Source organism: Triturus cristatus, chromosome 4_1, assembly GCF_964204655.1.
Source record: "Triturus cristatus chromosome 4_1, aTriCri1.1, whole genome shotgun sequence".
Lineage (NCBI taxonomy): Eukaryota > Metazoa > Chordata > Amphibia > Caudata > Salamandridae > Triturus > Triturus cristatus.
The window spans coordinates 412825737-412843490 of record NC_140585.1 but is presented as its reverse complement, the minus strand read 5'-3'; the positions used below and the strand labels follow the sequence as shown (position 1 = coordinate 412843490).

The window sequence follows — 17754 nt, the reverse complement described above, 5'->3', positions numbered from 1 at the left end:
ACCCTGCAGGGAAGATGTCAGGGTCCACAGAGGAAGGTACACACCTTGGGACAATGTCACCATGCAGCAACAGCTTACATGAGCAAAGTTTGATAGCAAATACCGTGTGATGGCACACAGATAACAGGGTCCACCCCACGAACAGCACACTACAACATATCCCAGACACCTAACACATTATCGCCACCCCAAATCATGGAGCAGCACCACCAACAGCAATGCCAGAAAAGCAGTAGTGTGCCAAGGAAAATAATATAGCTTTATTCAGCAATGTCCCAAAATGATTTGTACGAAGAGTTCAAAATGCACAAGGCACATAGGGCAGTCCATTGTTCCAATCCAGGTGGGGGACACATTGGGATGCGTGTCCCCTAGCTTGCCTGCACAGTTCAGACTACCTTGTCATCCACAGGGAGGGGGGCATCATGTGGGGGGGAAGGACCAGGCACCGCAGGGACAGGAGGGGCAAGGGTAGGTGGTGTGGGTGCAGGGACGGATGACTCCAACACAGGGAGTGGGGCAGCGCCAAAGGTGGATTCGAGCATGGTGCTGCACACTACTGCCAGGTCGCCCAGCGTCTCCCCTGCACCCGAAGGAACCACAGGCCCCAAGGAGGGGGGGGGTGCAGGGATGGGTCGCAGCACTACCGGGGGAGGTTGTGGACAGGGGGGGCTCAACTCCCCTGCCGGTGTCCTGCCTCCACCGCTTGCGGGGTGGTGCCACACTGGGGCTGATGGACACACTGGACAGGACTGACCCTGTGTCCGACACTTGGCCAGGAGAGCTGAGGGGAGTGGATTTGGAGGGTGGTGGTCGTGAGGAATGTGGACTCCCACTCTGGCTGCGTGTCTTCCGTTCCCCCCCCCGACCCAGTGCGTGTGCCTACTTCACCCTGTGTGTGCGTGCCAGGAGGTGTGCGCTTTGCCTTCCCTGGTGGTGTGGTGCCTGTGTCTGGTGGTGTGCGTGCATGTCTACGTCTGGGTGTGCTTTGGACAGGCATGGGAGTGGGAAGTGTGGATGGTTCAGGGGTAGGGGGGGGACGTAGCGCTGCAGGAGACCCAATGCTGCAGTCAGTGTCGAGTCTATGAACCGCAGAAAGTTGCGTTGGTCAGACTGCGCAGCTGAAATGCCCTCCATGTATGCCTCCATCTGGTTGAGCACTTGGCTGTGGCCATGGAGGACATTAAGCCTCGCAGTCTGACCAACCTGCAACTGCCGCAGGATGTCCACAGACTCGGCATTGGTGGCAGCAGTGGAGACAGGGGCAGGGGGTGCGGTGCCTGGCAAGAAGGAGACACGTGGTGACCGAGCATGGCGGGAAGGGAGACGAGCAAGTGGGAGGCCGGTGATCGGAATGGAGGGGGCAGGTAGTGATGGAGTGCTGGTGTCAGCTGTGGGAGCAGCCTCCGCCCCCTCTGAGTGCTCAGCCTTGGACCCGTCTGCGTCATAGTCGGTGGTGGTTTGACTGGACAGGTCCTCCGCTGCACTCCCGTCGGCCTCCGTGCCACTCGATGTGCCACACAACTCTGCACTGCTGGCACTGGTGCTCGCTCCCTCCTCACGGTCCATGCCAGTGTCTCCCTCGTAGTCCCCCGACGATGCTGTGGGCAAGGTGAAGAGACAGGAGAAATCAGACACCTGTATACATATGTCACATGAGTCAACTCTACATAGCTCACAGTGCATAGCCTGAAAAGCTACAAGAGTAACATCTACAATACATGGTACCTATGTAGTCCCTGCAACACACAGTTTGTTGACCCCCATGCCACTGTTAAAATATGGAGAGCATGACACAATAGCAAATAACTTGATATCAAATTGTACAGAGGAGCCAGGCTCTGGGGACAATCTAGCACAGCATCAGAGACACACAGCGTAGCCAAGAAAGGGATGAGCAGGAACCATGTCTAGCAACTCTTGGGACATGCTGCAAAGGTAATACTGAAAAACATGGCCAACATGACTGGGGCACTGCACCTTGAGTGTTTGGCCACACAAACATTACACACTGGCCAGACCGAGCAAGGAGACTTCAGGTTTGGACATGTAGGCCTTGGCCGCACCAACCCCCCCCCCACCTGAGACAATGTGATTGAGACAGAGGAAGTACTTACACCTCTTAGTCTGGGATGAAAACACATGGCCTGCAATTAATCCTGATCGCACACAAACTACCCCTGGTGCGCCTGTACACATATATCACTGACAAACAACCATCATCAGATAGTTGTACCAAGACACACAGGCACTGGCCCCTGTGAGTATGCACCAGCTAATTTAGGTCACCCTGTACAGTGGACACATGTAGCACAGTGTACGTGAATACAAATGAGGCCATGGTACTATGCCACAGGGCCCAAACCATGCTGAAGACTCAGAGAATGTCCACATTGTCTGATGACACACATGATACCTGGGAAAAGGTGCCCCAGGGGACTGTAGTGGCCACACTACTCCATGGCCCTGGATGGATATGACTGGAACACAAGCCACCATCCCTGCACTATGCACATCTCATGCTCAAGCACATCATGTCAGAGGGCACAACATTCAACATGCAGGCAGTAAGGCAGTTGTTAAAAGGCGGACCCCGAGGAGTCGGCGAGACCACCACGGGGGGGCCTCACACTGTACGAAGTAGCCGAGCGCTGCCGAGAAGTCTCCTGAGAGATCCTTCTCCTATCACGTACTAGCACAGTAACACCACCACACCGGACTCAAGGAGGTTGTCTCAAGACAAGCAATTCTTTATCAGCAATAAAAAGGTTACGAGGTCAATATTTACACGAAGGGATCGCGGGATCCACCAAAAGTCTCAGCGTCTCTTTGGAAGGGTAGGGGTAGCGGGACAGTCTTTGGCAGGAGTGCGGTACGAGGGTACCTGGGGCCCAGTTCTTATCCTCAAGCTGGAGGACCTCCGGATCTCGGAGGGGTCGAGCCGCGACGGCGTCAGCAGGGCTCTGGCGTACAGTTCGTGGAGAGCCGCGATCCAATCAGCAGGGCTCTCAAGATGGTTTCTGCTCAGCTCGAGCCGCGACGTCGTCAGCAGGGCTCCGAGGGAGGTTTCAGCGAGGTTGGGCCGCGACAGCGTCGGCAGGGCTCCGATGTTCCAGGTGGCTTCAAAGTGTTCACAAGAAGGAGCCGCGACGCAGTCAGCAGGGCTCGTGATGGTTCCGACAAGAGTTCTTCTCTGTAGGGTCAGCCGCGATTCAATCAGCAGGGCTCTCGACTCCGGGATACAACTGCCGATCTGTGGCGGGGTTGCCCCAGATATAGGTCTGGAGCCCTTTGATGTCCGGACCCAGGCGCCCAGTGGGGGCGGAGAGGCCGGGTGGAGGTGGCCAGACGCCCAGCAGGAGAGGCGCCAGGCCCAAGGGAGTTGCAGAGCGATCACACCTCGAGAGGGGAGGACAGTTGGGGGTCCCATCGATACTGTCCTCCGCCGGGGGCGATGAATGGTTCCTGCGGCACCCCCTGGCCAGTTCGTGGTGCCTCGATGTCGGGGCTTCGCTGGGGTCGAGGCCGGGTTGAGCGGGGTCGCGCTGGCTGGTGCACAGAGTCACGTGGGTGCCAACAAGATGGCGGAGCCACGAGGGGTATGCGACCTCGTGCAGCTCAGGATGAAGGGCCTCGGTGCAGTTCAGAAGGGTGGCCCGTGAAGGCCGGGGCGGGGAACGGGCACAATCCACGGGGGTAAGGACCATGCCACGAGGCCGGGTCCAACAGGCGTCCCCCCCAGCCGAAGGCATGGAGAGTCACCCATCTCCTTGGGGATTCTCCTCGTCAAGGCGGAAGAAGCGGGACAGGCCGTCGGCGTTGGCGTGGTCATTGCCGGGCCGGTGTTCAACGTCAAAGTCCATCCCTTGTAGCGAGATGGACCACCGCAGCAGCTTGGGGTTCTCGCCCCGCATTTGCATTAACCACCGCAGGGGCCGGTGGTCGGTCTGGACCCGGAAGTGGGTACCGAAGAGGTAGGGCCGGAGTTTCTTAAGGGCCCACACCACAGCGAAGGCCTCACGCTCGATGGTGCTCCATCGTTGCTCCCGGGGCAGTAGCCGTCGGCTGATGAAGGCCACTGGTCGGTCGAGCCCCTTTTCATCGGCCTGGGACAGGACGGCCCCGATCCCATACTCGGAGGCGTCCGTCTGCACCACGAACTCCTTATTGTAGTCAGGGGCCTGTAGCACCGGGGCAGTACACATTGCGGTCTTTAGGGTGTCGAAGGCTGCTTGGCAGCGGGGTGTCCAGTGCACCTTCTTGGGCTGCTTTTTGGACGTTAGCTCTGTGAGGGGGCCAACAATGCTCCCATAGTCCCGGATAAACCGCCGGTAGTATCCGGTGAGACCCAGGAAGGCCCGGACAGCGGTCTGGGTAGTGGGGGGTTCCCAGGCCTGGATGGCATCTATCTTCGGTTGGAGAGGGGCCACCTGCCCGCTCCCCACTTGATGGCCCAGGTAGGTCACGGATCCGTGGCCGATCTGGCATTTGCTGGCCTTGATTGTGAGCCCGGCCCGCTGGAGGGCGGCCAGGACGGCTTTAATGTGAATGAGGTGCTCTGCCCAGTGGTTGCTGTACACGGCAATGTCATCTAGGTAGGCCGCGCTGAAGGCCTCAAGCCCGGCCAAAACCTTGTTCACCAGTCTTTGAAAAGTGGCCGGGGCGTTCTTCATTCCGAAGGGCATCACCCGAAAGTGGTAATGCCCATCCGGGGTCGAAAAGGCGGATCTTTCTTGGGCGCCGGGGGTGAGCTGGATCTGCCAGTACCCGGCGGTGAGGTCCAGCGTGCTCAAGTAGCGAGCGGCCCCTAAGCGGTCGATGAGTTCGTCGGCCCTGAGTATAGGGTGGGCGTCCGTCTTGGTCACTGCATTCAGGGCTCGGTAGTCCACGCAGAATCGCAACTCCGGGGGGTGGCCGGGAGCTGCGGCCTTTGGCACCAGGACGACAGGGCTGGCCCACGGGCTGTCGGAGGGTTCGATGACCCCCAGGGCCAGCATCTTCGTTACTTCGGCCTGGATGCATGCCCGCACTCGGTCGGGTACCCGGTAGGCTCTGTGTCGCACGGGGGGCTCTCCCCGGTGTCGACGTCGTGGACGTACCAGTGGGTCACCCCCGGGGTTAGGGAGAAGAGGGCTGCGTAGTCCTGCAGCAGTTGCTGGCAGTCGTTGCGCTGTTCCGGAGTCAGGGAAGAGGCGAGTTGGACACCCTCGATTGTTCCATCATGGACGTTGGACTGCAAGAGGTCGGGCAGGGGCTTGGAGTCGTCCTCGCCCCCCTCGTCGGTCGCCAGTAGCAGGCTCAGTTCGGTCCGGGCAAAGTGGGGTTTTAGCCTGTTAGCATGTAGGACCCGGAGGGGGTTCCGGGGGGACTCCAGGTCGACCAGGTAGGTGACGGGACTTTTCTTCTCCACTACCTTGAAGGGCCCGGTCCACTTGTCCTGGAGGGCGCCGGGTTCAACCGGGGCCATGACCCATACCTTCTGACCTGGCTCGAATTCTATGGTAGAGGAGTTCCGATCGTACCACCGCTTCATGTCCTCCTGGCTGGCCTCGAGGTTGGCTTCGGCCATGGCTCGGAACTTGCGGGTCTGGTTTCGGAGGGTCAAGAGGTATCGGTAGACGTCAGGAGGGGCGCCTTGGGGCTTCGTCTCCCAGCTCTCTTTGACCAGGCTGAGCGGTCCGCGGACCGGGTGTCCGTACAATAGTTCAAACGGGCTGAACCCCAGGGACTTCTGCGGGACCTCCCGATAGGCAAACAGGAGGCACGGCAGCAGGACATCCCATCTCCGCCTGAGGGGCTCTTCTAGGCCCTGGATCATTCCCTTTAATGTTCTGTTGAACCGCTCAACCAGTCCGTTCCCCTGAGGGTGATAGGGGGTCGTGAACTTGTATGTGACCCCGCACTGCTGCCACAGGGACCGCATGTATCTGGAAATAAAGTTCGTGCCTCTGTCGCTCACCACTTCGCGGGGAATCCCACTCGGGAGAAGATCCCCATTAAGGCCCGGCCTACCACGGGGGCCGTTATAGTTCTTAGCGGGACCGCCTCCGGGTACCTGGTGGCGTGGTCCACGAGGACGAGGATGAAGCGGTGGCCCAGGGCGGTCTGGGGGTCCAGGGGCCCCACGATATCGATTTCGACCCGTTCGAACGGGGTGCTGACGGCTGGAAAGGGTTGGAGGGGGGCCTTGACCCGACCCCCCGTCTTCCCGCTGGCTTGGCAGGTCTGGCAGGACCGGCAGTGGTTGTCCACGTCTCTCCGCATCCGGGGCCAGTAGAAGTGGGTCACCAGACGGCTGTACGTTTTGTCTTGCCCCAAGTGTCCGGCGAGGGGCACATCATGTGCCAGGTTGAGCAGGAACTCCCGGAAGCGGAGGGGGACCACCAACACTCGGCTGGCCCCGAGTTCTGCCACTTTCTGCTCACTGTATAGCAGGCCCTCGGCCCAGTAGACCCAGTGGGTGCCGGTCTGGTCCCCGTTGGTTTGGGCGGACGCTTGTTGGCGGACCCCTTCGAGAGTGTGGCAGGACTGCTGCTCTTGTTGGAACTGCTCCCGGGTGGGGCCCCCTTCGTGTCGCCATTGTGTCAGCTCTGGTAGGGCGCACGGGAAGCCATCTCTTCGGGGGAGGATTCACTAGGTCCAGGGTCGGTGTCCGCCTCCCCCTCGCTGCTGGCGGGAGGTGGTGCGAGCCCCTTGGGCTGGGCGGCCCCAGAGGCCGAGGATGAGCGGGGGGCCCGGGCGGTCATGGACCGGCTGATGGCACAGGCCCAGTCAGATAGTCCCAGCATTCGGAGGTGCTCTCATCGCTCCACTTGAGCCCAGGGGGAACTCTCCAAGTCGTTCCCCAGGAGGCAGTTGACGGGGGCGTCGTCGCGTACCATCACCTTCAGCAGGCCCGTCACCCCTCCCCACTCGAAGGGGACCAGGGCCATCTGGCACAGGCTTTCGCTGTTGTCGGCCGTCCGGACGGGACACAGCACATTCGGTAGGATCTGTTCGGGGGTCACCAGGTGGCAGCGGACAGCGGTGACACTGGCGCCGGTGTCACGAAGGGCTTCGGCCCGTTGTCCATTGACCGTGACCTGCTGCCGGTACTTCTGGGTGTTGCTTGGGATGGGGGTGCAGGGTACCATTTCTCGGCTACCCAGGCAGACCAGGGACATGGCTGCCGGCTCCCATTCAGTGGTCCCTCGGTCGAGGGTCTCCTCTTCCTCTTCTCCTTCTCCCAGGGCGGCAGCCACCAGCTGTCGGGGCGGGGGCCCGCCGGCCCCGTTTCTTCGGTTCAGGGGGCAGACCGGATCGCTGGCATAGTGTCCGGTTTGTTGGCATCCGTAGCACGTTACTGGTGGCCGTGGTCCGGGTCTGGCCGGGGGCGCCCCCCTTCGGGCTAGGCTCGGGGAGAGTTGTTGCTGCGGTGGCCCTCGAGGGGGGCTCCTGGGGGCCCCGGCAGGAGGGTCTCGGTTCCTGTTCGGCCCTCCCCCTCCACCACGTTGGCGGGGGGGTCCGGTGGGGTTCCTCTGGTACTCCCCCATTGAGTTCCGGGGGACCCGGGAGTTGACCCATCGATCGGCCTCGACGGCGAGTTTTCGCGGGTCGGTCATTTTGCTGTCGAGGAGGTGCTGTCTCAGTTCCACGAAGCAACTGTTGGAGAGATGTTCCCACACGATGAGGTCGACCAGCTGCCCGTAGGTGGTTACTTTGCTACCTCTGATCCACCCTTCTAGGGCCCGACTGAAAAAGTCCACATATTCCACCCAGGTGGTGCCTGGGATTTTCTTGCAGTCTCTGAACCGCTGGCGGTACATTTCTGCGGTTAGCCCGTAGCGGGTGAGCAGAGCCTCCTTCATGTGATCGTAGGAGGTCATCACCTCCTCCGGCAGCTGGAGCAGTGTGTCTCGACCCTCACTCAGGAACCGCCCCCACAGGCCCGCGCCCCAGTCTTTTCGGGGCAGCCGATGAGAGGTCATGGCCACCTCGTAGGCCTTGAACCATTGTTGGATGTCGTCATTCTTGTAGTACTCCTTGACGACCTCTTTCGGGATATGTACCTTGGTCTCGGCAGGCGGTAGAGTGTCTCTAGTACTGGGGGCGTTGGTCCCTCCGTTCTTGGCCTTGATTTCGAGCTCCTTGAGACTGCGCTCGTGCTCAAGGGTCAGTTTCTTTTCCTCCAACTCCCGGTGTCGCCTCTTCTCCTCTATCTCCTCTTGAAGCCGTAGCTGCTCTAGGGCCAGTTTCTTTTCCGCCAGCTGGAGTTCGCCGTCCAGCCGCAGTCGTGCGAGCTCTAGCTCGTGGTTCCGGACCTTCTCCCGCTCTCGTATTTCTTCTTCGGAGAGTCCGGTTTCTAGGCTCTTTCTTCCTCTGGTTGCCGGAGTCAGTGCGGTTGATGTGGTCTCAGTCAGGGGCAAGGGACCTTCTTCCTGGGAGGGGCCTGCCCCGGCCTCCAGCCATGTCCTCAGAGCTTTCTGCATGTCCTCTTTGGTACCTAGGCCGGTGGTTGCAATGCCTTTGTCTTTGCAGAACTGTTTTAAATCTTTGTGCGTATATTCTTCCAGCCGTTCGGGCTGGAACTCCATTGTCGCGTTGTTTTCCTGGCTGCTCATGATTACTATACGTTTGGATGGGTAGCTAGTGGATACTGGCTGGTACGTACTGCGTTCGGCTCGGATCCCGTCGCTGGCCACCAAATGTTGGAAGGCGGACTCCGAGGAGTCGGCGAGACCACCACGGGGGGCCCTCACACTGTACGAAGTAGCCGAGCGCTGCCGAGAAGTCTCCTGAGAGATCCTTCTCCTATCACGTACTAGCACAGTAACACCACCACACCGGACTCAAGGAGGTTGTCTCAAGACAAGCAATTCTTTATCAGCAATAAAAAGGTTACGAGGTCCATATTTACACGAAGGGATCGCGGGATCCACCAAAAGTCTCAGCGTCTCTTTGGAAGGGTAGGGGTAGCGGGACAGTCTTTGGCAGGAGTGCGGTACGAGGGTACCTGGGGCCCAGTTCTTATCCTCAAGCTGGAGGACCTCCGGATCTCGGAGGGGTCGAGCCGCGACGGCGTCAGCAGGGCTCTGGCGTACAGTTCGTGGAGAGCCGCGATCCAATCAGCAGGGCTCTCAAGATGGTTTCTGCTCAGCTCGAGCCGCGACGTCGTCAGCAGGGCTCCGAGGGAGGTTTCAGCGAGGTTGGGCCGCGACAGCGTCAGCAGGGCTCCGATGTTCCAGGTGGCTTCAAAGTGTTCACAAGAAGGAGCCGCGACGCAGTCAGCAGGGCTCGTGATGGTTCCGACAAGAGTTCTTCTCCGTAGGGTCAGCCGCGATTCAATCAGCAGGGCTCTCGACTCCGGGATACAACTGTCGATCTGTGGCGGGGTTGCCCCAGATATAGGTCTGGAGCCCTTTGATGTCCGGACCCAGGCGCCCGGTGGGGGCGGAGAGGCCGGGTGGAGGTGGCCAGACGCCCAGCAGGAGAGGCGCCAGGCCCAAGGGAGTTGCAGGGCGATCACACCTCGAGAGGGGAGGACAGTTGGGGGTCCCATCGATACTGTCCTCCGCCGGGGGCGATGAATGGTTCCTGCGGCACCCCCTGGCCTGTTCGTGGTGCCTCGATGTTGGGGCTTCGCTGGGGTCGAGGCCGGGTTGAGCGGGGTCGCGCTGGCTGGTGCACAGAGTCACGTGGGTGCCAACAAGATGGCGGAGCCACGAGGGGTATGCGACCTCGTGCAGCTCAGGATGAAGGACCTCGGTGCAATTCAGAAGGGTGGCCCGTGAAGGCCGGGGCGGGGAACTGAGGAAATATGAATTTTTATGGTCAATTGTGTCCCCTATCTAGACCCCAACGGCTCCATGTACATGCTACAAGTACATGTATGTTCCCTCCACTTCAAGCTATGAAGACGCAAATACAATTGTGTCCAACGTTAATATGTACTCTTTCATATCTGCCATGAATGGGCCAGATATTCCGTTCCTAAGTATGCCTTGCCACCGTCTTTATATGGTATACTTTTCACGTCTTCCAGCTCTGGCAAGGTAGGCCCTGAATCCTGCCATCAAGCTTTTTCCTGCTTCTGCCTCTGAATGCTCCAGCCTGGACCTGCATCTGTATCCATGAACTTTGTCTTACTTCCTGCGCGGCTAACGGTGCCTAGCCTGGCCTGTTGCCTGCCAAAACTGTATTCAGCCTTCAAGTTATCTGTTCCGCTCCTCAAGAAATGCATTCCTGTCTAAGTAGCTTAGGTAAACATCCCTCCAGCTGCAGAGCAAAGGGCCCGGCCTTACTGTCTCCGTGCAAGTAATTCATGACTCTCGTTACCATGGTAGGCCCATGCCCCCTCGCATCTCATGTAGACACTTAGACGCTTGTACACGCACTAGCAGTCAGTATAGAATAGGATCTGTCCGAGAAGACCTTTCCTTCCAGATAATATAGTTCTTTAAACACAAGATATTAGATATGATTCAGGACTAGGTTGTCCTGACACCCCAGACTTCTGTCTCCTCATGTAGGGCTAAATGTCAAGTTCCCTTCACCCTCTAGTTACACGTCAATCATACGTCATGCGGCTGCGCGCGCATCTCTGCCATGTATTTTTTTGCTGACTTTGCAGGATTCTCTTATGGATCCACCCATTTGTGTCACCATCATAATGACGTTTTTAGTATACGCCTCTATGCACGCCTATTGTAACGCCTTTTCTATTACGTATGTGTATTCTTATCAGCTGTTACGCCTCCTGCATCTGTCTTTACTGTAATGCATTACTATATATGCCATAACCTGTCAATAATGTATTGCTGATCCCTTCCTGAACCTTCGTGGTGACGGAACTCGATTGCCTGGTTCGAACCATCATTCCTTTGTAAGGAATAAATTCCCTATTATACCCTCGAATACCACGGATTCTGCCTCTTATTTTTACTGAGTTATTCGTATTGTATTTTACCGCATAAATTAAGTCTAGGTAATTTAAATTTACCACATAATTGGCGCCCGAACAGGGACTCCTCTCACACCCCACGCGCCGGAGGTGCGTTGCAGACCCGGTCTCCTGCCACAGCCGGACGGACAATTACGCGTACCCGCAGGATTTCCTGTATTTCCCTCAGGCCAACGGGGGCGACTGAGGCTGCGATCAACACCCAGACGAGGCGGTGAGGAGTGCGGAGAATCCCGACCAGAGCCTAGCTGAGAGAGCAAGATCCGAGGTATACAGAGGCCCACCAGATTCCGAAGTTCCGAAGTATCTAAGTCACGAGTCGAGTCCAGTCCAGTTTGGTCTAGTCCAGTCCAGACTTCCGAGGCCTTCCGTTCCGTGCTTCCCGGTGAGTACCGTTGCTGAGGACGCATCTAGACGTGCACATTAGTTTGTGCCGGTCAAGACGGGTCTGGGTACACAGACCTGGTCTGCACTGTGTTAGCAGTGTATCTGTGCTGTTTAGCAGTACATACAGTATATTTAGTATTATGCAGTTAACTAGTTTTATTTCTAATTATTATTGTTCGTTCTAAAATGTTTTGATATGTTTTAAATGTCGTGGTATGAGTGATTGTTCGATCTTCATTATTGTGTTTATTGTAATTATTGTGTTCAAGACCGAGTAAGAATTAAGTAGCAAGGTTCAAGATGCCGTTATTTTCAAAATTAATACAGATAAAAACTAGAAAAGGGATACTCGAGGAAGCTGTTCCCATTCCACCTAGGGACACTCCAGGGTACTTTATGTACCATAAACATGGCCTAGATGCCGTATTATATCTTGATCTATGGGTGGACTACACCAAGGATTTAGCAGAGAGTCAGAGATGGCCCGCTGCCGGAACATGGGATGCAGATTGCATCATGAGAATAGAAGAAGCGTTATGGAAAAAGAAAGCCAGACAGTCACAGAAGGATGCCATTGAACTATGGCGTAAAGAATCGCATAGGCGCACAGAGAAAGCGCTCAGAAAGGAAGAGAAAAGTAGGGAAGATTCAGAAAAAGCCCGAGAAAACATATTAATTGACGAAGGTACCCGAGTAAACTCAGAACAAGTAGACAGACAACGAAACACTCTTATGAATGGTATGTATCCTCTTCTGGCCGAGGGTTTGCCTAAGGCCACCTTGGAGGTACCAAAAGATCTGCCACCTCCGTTACTCCCGATTAAAGTACATCCCAAAACCGCAAAAGACATTTTCCTTTCTTCCTATTTAGACGATGCAGCCCCCGAATATGCTAATGGTGCGCAGCCACGCACACCACCCGTTAACGACGCTCAACCCCAAAATCAGCTGCACCCACCTCCGCAGCAACAAACTCCTACTCAAGTTCTAACCATTCCATCTGTTTCTACAGTCCTTCCTGCACCCACACTCTCTACCCTACACCCAACAAATCCTTTTGGACTTGGCACCTCAGGAGGTGCGACAGGAGGTTTTTTCCACGCCACCGCCAACAACTAGATTGACTTATAGGGATTTAGCATACCAACGTACACCCCAAAGAATATCAGACAATATATTAAATGAGCCTCTTTCCGATTGTAGATATGATCCAGTGCCAGGAAAAGACGACAGAATGTTGCTGTCTTCAGTACATTTGCGACGAGCTACACAATATTTAATGACGTTACCAGGAATGGTTGAACGTCTAGACAAAATATATCGTTTTATCCAAACAGGGCAAGGTCCTGAAAGTATTGCCGAAGCCATGGAATACCAGAAAGTAGACATACAAAAATTATTGTTACGTTTTTTCATAAACTGCTTGATCAGAAATAGAGATAGGCCTGAGGTAGATTCGGAGGAAATGCAAGCACTTACCAAATGGGGTCAGAATATAACAGACGGGAGACATGATAAACAGAAGTGTATAGAAGCCATGTGCCGAAGGATCAGAAAAGAAGTAGAACGAATACATGAAAGCAGAGTAGAAGCAGATAAAACTGAATCAGAGGAAGAGGAGGAGGAACAGTCAGAAATGAACACAGGACAAATTGAATTACCAGCTAAACAAATGATAGCTTATGTAGGAAAAGGAAGATCTTTTAATAAAACAATACGTCCGATACATCCAGAATGTAACAGAATTTTTCAAACAGTTATCTCAAATCCAAGGACCCCTGAACACTTATTCCAGGCTACTGATAAATTACTTCGAGAACGAAGGGGGTACCATATGCTCGATTCTATGGATGAACAAGAATTAGCCAGGTCAGCAGTACAATGGGCTGACAGCCCTGAAAAATATAGTGATGATGCGCTAGCACACACGTTTCTGAATCTCGCCCCAGACGAACAGCGTTTAGCTAGTATATACATGATACAACATCTCCTTATATTATATAAAGGCCAACACTCCGATCCTGGTCCCCTACCTGATATATTGATAGAACTACTCATGAATAAATGGAGAGGTCTAGGTACCGATCTAATTAAAGTAATTCTAGAATACAGACATAGATATAGTGCCTTTTTGTGCCCAGAACATGATCCAGCTCCTTCCATGGAGAGAAAAACGTATTACATAGACAGACAGAATCCCTTACGCGAAGTACACCCAGTCAGGAATGATGACAATACGTTTAGACGCGTGTTTGTGTACACGCCCATAACCAAAATAGAACTATTGGAAATGAAAAAATTAGTGCCCAGCCATGACAAAGATCCAGCAGGTTTTCACCGTGAACTAAAGGACATGTTACTCATGGGTGATTATACCTATCCCGACATTATGAAAATATTGAAAGTATTATTGCCTGCCGGTATTTATGAGAAACTCAAGGAAAAAGAATGGGAGGTGGGAGACCAAAAGATTGATTGGACCGCATTAGAAACTGAAGAAAATAGCAGAACTGCAGGCGTAGGGCTTGGGGACAAAACAAAAGCATTGCCAGGACTATTAGTACAAGTATTGCCGCGTTTATTAACTACGAAAAAGGAAGATTGGGGAGCAATCTCAGCTTGTAAACAGAAACCCGATGAAGACACTAGTGATTTTTATTCCCGATTTGAAAAATGTTTTGGTATTAATAGCGGCCTGAAAGCAAATAGTGAGTCATATCCACATCTTTTTGTAACAAAACTAGTCGAGAATTCCCTACCACAGGTTAAAAACAGAGTATTGAAAGTTGAAAGCACTTGGCAAGCTAACACTCCTTCACAAATGTTACAAATGTGACAGTATCACCAGAATAGAATTAGAGAAGAACAAGAACACGAACAAAGACGTATGAAAGACACGAAAATGAAAATGCTTGTCGCTCAGTCAGTTCCAGCTGACGGTCATAAAAAGGGTGCGACACAGTCCAGTTACTCAGCGGTTCCCGTTAAAGGGACATGCAACTATTGTAAACAGCCAGGTCATTATATAAACGATTGTGCAGTTCTAAAACATAATATCTCCACGGGTAAAACCAAGGAGAGACCACGTCCGCCTAGACAGGATCAGATCCAACAACAAGTACCTCAGAATATACAGCCTATGCAAGCTGCACAACAGACCGTACCACAACAACAGCCACAGCCTATTGCTGCAACACAGAACACGACACAGCAGATGTACCAGTATGCACAAAATGACTATCCAGAGTATCAACGTTATACATGAAATAGCCTAGAGAGGGAAGTTGGCTTACCCCTTATTGAGGTTCCTGTAGATCAAGAGGGTCCCTATGTACAGAGTCAAGTATTAGGGAAAGACAGAAAGTTTCTACTCGACACAGGGGCAAGCAGAACAACTATAAGTCACGATGAAGTCCCAGGGGCACCCCTCTCAGGCTCACAAAATATTTCCCTTGGTTTTTCAGGAAAGCCTACTATTAACGAAGTATCGCAACCACTTGCATTTACAGTCGGTCCATTGACACGGACTACAGATCTATTGCTTACGAAATCCTGCCCAGAAAACTTGTTAGGTATAAAAACATTGAAAGCTCTAGGAGCTATAATATGTTGTTTTCCGGACGGAGTACAACTATTTTTGCGTGACTTTAAAGGTTACTACGTGTCTAGAGACATGGATCACAGGTTACAGAATCTACCTGCACATTTATGGGCACAAGGCCCCACTGATTTAGGTTGTATGCACATTACACCATATCGAGTCACACTCAAAACAGGAGTGGTACTACCACGAATGCGACAATACAAATTACCGCCAGATGCTGTAGTGCCTTAACTGCAAATCATTGACGAGCTCATTGCACAAGGAGTGGTTGTAGAAACCGACTCCAATGTATGTAATTCTCCGATTATTCCGATTCTTAAACGAACTGATCCAAAAGCACCCCCAGTATATCGATTAGTTATTGATCTGCGCGAATTGAATAAATGCATTGTACCACAATATCCCGTGGTCCCAGATATCTCTTCATTACTGACAGCTATTGATTCAGAGGCAACGTTCTTTACTGTAATTGACCTCAAGAACGCCTTCTCCAGCGTCCCAATAGATCCGGAAAGCCAATATTTGTTCGGATTCAGTTTAAATGGACGAAGTTTTAAATTCGCACGCGCGCCTCAAGGATTTACAGAAAGTCCTAGCATCTACAGCCAAGCACTGAAAAGACAACTTGACAGTATCCACATGCCTGTTAACACTGCACTGCTTCAGTATGTCGATGATCTGCTGATCACCGCCCGAAGCGAACCCGAATGTGAAAAGGCTTCACTGACGGTTTTACATTTCCTAGCCGACAAGGGGCACAAGGTGCCCCCTTCAAAGCTGCAATTTTGTGCCCAGCAAGTTGTGTACCTAGGGCACTTGCTGTCCAAATGGGGGAGACAGCTCACACCTGACCGCATCCAGTTAATTGTAAACATGCCACCACCCAAGACACAAAAGGAGGTACGGGCCTTCATAGGCCTCACTTCGTACTGCAGGCAGTGGATTCCCCAATATGCATTTTTAGCAAAACCACTCATTCAGTTGACAACCCAGGAGGCAGCGACATCGACTGTCCTCCTTTGGACTCCAGAACATACACAAGCTTTTGAAGACTTAAAGAAAGCTTTATGCCAAGCACCTGTTTTAGCGACACCATGTTACAGTAAGCCTTTTACACTCTTTGTTACAGAACGTGAAGGTACTGCCTTGTCAGTACTCACGCAGGAACAAGCAGGATCACACAAGCCATGTGCTTACTTTTCTAGCACGTTAGATCCCGTAGCTCAAGCTCTTCCTGCGTGCCTGAAATCAGTTGCAGCGACAGCTCTAGCGATTAGACAAAGCGATTCCATAGTGTTAGGACATCAATTGACAGTACAAGTACCACATGCAGTAGAGGTTCTCTTGAACCGGACACAAACACAACACTTGACTATAGCACGACTGACAGGTTACGAACTCACATTGTTTCAGCCACACATAGAAATCAGACGTTGTAGTACATTAAATCCTGCCACACTTTTGCCATTAAGTGGAACAGACCCACTGGCACATGATTGTATTGAAGTCATTACTATTACGACGAAACCCAGACAAGACTTGACAGATGTCCCATTACCAGACCCCGACCTGACACTTTATGTAGATGGTTCATGTATGAAAACAAGTACAGGAAAGTTAGTAGCCGCTTATGCAGTCACGACAGACACCGAAGTCATTGAAACAAATTGTATCGACACATTATCAGCTCAAGCAGCAGAGCTTATTGCTCTGACACAAGCCTGTATTCAAGCCAAGAATAGAAAAGTTAACATATACACAGATTCACGTTATGCATTCGGAGTTGTACACGACTTCGGAGTCCTTTGGCGAGAGAGAGGTTATTTGACTTCTCACGGTGCCAACATTCAACATGGTCCCCTCATTCAAGCTCTGTTAGATGCAATACATCTACCTACTTCAATATCTATCATGAAGTGTAAAGCCCATACAAAAATCACTGATATTATTTCCCAGGGTAACGACCTAGCAGACCGAACAGCTAAGCAAACAGCACAGAATCAGACTCATACAACTGACTTGACAAAGACAATAGTTCCGACGCCGACACACTGCATGACAGTTAAGGATCCCGCCCTTGATGTAATTGACATACAGACACATGCTACACCAGAGGAAATAAAGAAATGGACTGAATTAGGAGGGATCCAAACAGATCAGGGATGGATGACGAAGGGAAAATCTATATGGTTTCTCCCCGACTCAATGGTTCAAGTTATCATTAACACAATACATAGTCCAGCACATCTAGGAGAAAAAGCTATGTTAGACAGTATTCAACACATTTGGTTCAACAAACACTTACGAGCTGCAGCCAAACAGAAAGTCCGAACTTGTATGATTTGTTGTCAGTTCGATCCAGGTAAAGGTGTACCTGTAGAGCAGGGTGGATTTCAACCTCCCGATCACCCTTTTGAAGTCCTCCAGATGGATTATATCCAGATGGAACGATGTCGAGGATTCAAATATGTCCTCGTAGTTGTATGCGCTCTTTCCCGTTGGACAGAGGCGTATCCCGTCTCAGATTACACTGCCCCGACTACTGCCAAACAATTAGTTCGTGAATTCTTCCCACGGTATGGTTTGCCCCGTATCGTGTACTCAGATAATGGCCAGCCGTTCTCATCCGAGCTAATGAAACACATTTCACTCTTGTTAGGCTATCAATGGAAATTCCACTGTGTCCGACATCCCGAGGCAGCAGGTCTCGTGGAACGTCATAATCAGACCCTGAAAATACGACTTTCTAAAATCTGTAGAGAGAAAGGTGTCGACTGGATAGTAGCCTTACCGGTTGCACTATTTTACATGAGAATGGTAGCAC

The 17754-nt window shown here is 52.9% G+C and overlaps 1 long non-coding RNA gene across 1 annotated transcript in view; it reads right to left on the bottom strand.

The window, feature by feature from the left end:
* Positions 1-1354: 1354 nt before the first annotated feature.
* Positions 1355-17754, bottom strand: part of LOC146855037 (uncharacterized) — a 364961-nt gene continuing 348561 nt past the window's right edge. The window contains exon 3 of the long non-coding RNA XR_014980779.1: positions 1355-1601. This is a non-coding gene — a long non-coding RNA (uncharacterized LOC146855037). The remainder of the gene's footprint in view (positions 1602-17754) is intronic.